The following is a 3,334-nucleotide window of genomic DNA, read 5'->3' on the forward strand; positions in this document are numbered from 1 at the left end:
ACTTAGTTAATTCAAACCAGTTTAAATCGGCTCAAACTAGCACCTGGGCACAAGTCATTTTTACTTCACAAGCTGCTTCCTTCTTTGTGTTAGCACCGTTTCATTCTGTACGTCCTGTTGGCACTGTCGGTGGCTGGCACCCTCTCACTTTCTCTGTCTTTATCTTTCTACAGCCTCTGGGTAACGTCTCCCCAAGCAGTGATAGCAGCAGCTTGCACCTTTCTCTCTCACTCTCTCTCTCTATCTCTCTGCAGCCTCTGGCTAACAAGTTACACCAGGGCCACTCAGCTCCTGACCTCATTCCAGCCTTGGTTTAAACATGGACAAAAGGGCAGAATTCCAGAGGCGAGGTGAGAGTGACAGACCTTGACATCAAGGCTAAATTTGATTGAGTGTTCCATCAAGGAGTCCTAGCAAAACTGGAATCAATGGATATCAGAGGACAAACTGTCTGGTAGTTGGAGTCATACCTGACACTGAGGAAGATGGTCATGCTTGTTTGAGGTCAATCATCTCAGTTCCAGGACATTTCTGCAGGAGTTCCTTAGGTTAGTGTCCTCGGCCCAACCATCTTAGCTGCTTAATCACCAACCTTCCTTTTATCATAAGGTCAGAAGGGGATGTTCGCCAATGATTCCACAATGTTTGGCACCATTCGTGACTCCTCAGATTCTGAAGCAGTCCATGTTCAAATGCAACAAGATCAGGATAATATCCAGCCTTGGGCTAATAGGTGGCAAACATTTGCACCACACAACTGCCAGGCTGTGACCATCACCAACAAGCGACAATCTAACCATCATGCCTTGGCATTCAATGGTATTACCATCACTGGAGCCCCACTATCAACATCCTGAGGCTTATCATTGACCAGAAACTCAACTGGACTCACCACATAAACACTGCGGCTACAAGAGCAGGTCAGAAGCTAGGAATACTGCAGCGAATAGCTCACCTCCTCACTCACTAACGCTTATAAGCCATCTACAAGGCACAAGTCAGGAGTGTGATGGAATACTTTGCACTTGCCTGGATGAGTGCAGCCCCAACAACACTCAAGAAGCTTGATACCATCTAGGACGAAGCAACCGACTCGATTGACACTACATCCACAAGCATCCACTCCCTCTACCACGACACTCGGTAGCAGCAATGTGTATTATCTATAAGATGTAATGCAGAAATTCACCAAAGATCCTCAAGACAACATTTTCAAAACCCATGACCACTTCCATCAAGAAGGACAAGGGCAGCAGATACATGGAAACACTATCACCTTCAAGTTCCCCTTCAAGCCAGTCATCATTCCTGACTTGGAAATATATCACTGTTCCTTCACTGTCGCTGAGTGAATATGCTGGAATTCCCTCCCTAATAGCATTGGGGTCAACCTACAGCAGGTGGACTGCAGCAGTTCAAGAAGGCAGCTCTACCACCTTCTCAAGGGACAGATAATAAATGCTGGCCAGCCAGCAATGCCCATATCCCACAAATGAATAGAAAATAACAGGAAATTGGAATTTAAATTGATGTTTATAAGGCCAGATAAGGAATTCTGACAAAAGGATGAAACTGTGAAGGTGAAACATAGGGACGATTGTTTTGCCAGTAAAAGTACAATTCTGTCAACTAATGAGTCACATATGCAAAATATCATTCATAACTTGTTTACTTTAAGGGTTCCATCATTGGTCTTTCCCTATTTAAAACAGATTGATTAACACTCAGTCTTTGAGTTCTTATACTCTTTTCCATTTGGCTTTATTTTCAATCCATACACAAATGCTGAAGGGGTTAATAGGTGGCATTGTAGACTGTTTCGCTGATAACATAAAATTGGAAAGGCATGTTGATAGAGTAGGTAACTGAGCAAAACTGTAGCAGATGGATTTTTGTGTCAGTAAGTTGAGGTTATCCATTCTGTCCTGAAAAAAACATAGATCAGGGAATGTTTTAGATGGTATGAAATTAAATATAGTTGATGTTCAAAGAGTTCAGATGCACAGATTTTTAAAATGCCACAAAGAGATGCAGAAAATAATCAAGAAGGCTAATAGAATGCTGGCATTTACGTCTAGAGCACTGGAATATAAGAATACAAAAGTTAGGCTGGCAGTCTCGGTTAGACAGCCCTTGGAGTACTTTGAGCAGATGAGGGCACTACACATTAGAAAGGATAAATTGGTCTTGGAGGGAGTAGTGTGTAGGTTTATAAGAATGATACCTGGACTTCAGGCATTAAGTTATGGGGAAAGGTTATATAAATTAGGCTTGTTTTCTCTAGAAATTAGTGTAAAGGGTGATCTGATTGAAGTCTTCAATATATAAACTGGAAGAGACAGGGTGGATAAACTATTTCCTTCGGTTGGGTATTCTGGAATTAGGGGACACAGTCCTGAGAATTCAGGCCAGACTATGTAGAAGATATGTTAGGAAGCATTTCTACACACAAAGGGTGTTAGATGTTTGCAACTTTCTTCCACAGACAATAGATGATGCTATACCAGTAGTTAAAATTAAGTCTGAGGTAGATAAATTTTTTCTTTTTTTCATTCATTTCTGGGATGATGGCATCACTGGCATGGCAGTTTTTATTGTTTGCCCTAAATCCCCAGAAGGCAATTAAGAGTCAACCACATTGCTGCAGGTCTGGAGTCACGTGTAGGCCAGACAAGTAAGGCTGGCAGTTTCCTTCCCTAAAGGACATTAGTGAACTAGATATGTTTTTTGGACAATCTTCATGGTCATCGTTAGATTCTTAATTCCAGATATTTATTGAATTCAAATTTCATTATCTGCCGTGGCAGGATTCAATTTCCGCAACCCCAGAATGTTGTGTGTCTCTGGATTAACAGGCCAGCGATAATATCGCTCGGGCATTGTCTCTCCATTTGTTACACAAAGATATTAAGGGATATAGGACAAAGGCACGTATATGGAGTTAGGCCACAGATCAGCCATGTTCTCACTGAATAGCAGAAAGACTCGACGGGTTGAATGGATTACTCCTGCTACTATGTTCATTCTGCACCCACAAGCTATACCCACATCAGATTTCAATTCAGCCTAATCATAACACTTCCATAAATCCAAATTTAATAGAAAATGAGATAAAGATTATTATGAAGTAGTGTTGTAACATAACTTACTGATACTTGTAATGCTGCTGTATACATAATCTCTGTAGCCTTGTTGCAAGTTATGGCTGACAGTAAATCATGCTAACATTATTTCAGCTAATGCAAATTGAAGGAAAACTACACAAATTAAGGAACAGCTTCATACATCTCTTGTATGTTTCAATAAGGTTTCCTTTCATTCTTCTCAACTCTAA

The sequence above is a fragment of the Stegostoma tigrinum genome, chromosome 19, assembly GCF_030684315.1.
Source record: "Stegostoma tigrinum isolate sSteTig4 chromosome 19, sSteTig4.hap1, whole genome shotgun sequence".
NCBI lineage: Eukaryota > Metazoa > Chordata > Chondrichthyes > Orectolobiformes > Stegostomatidae > Stegostoma > Stegostoma tigrinum.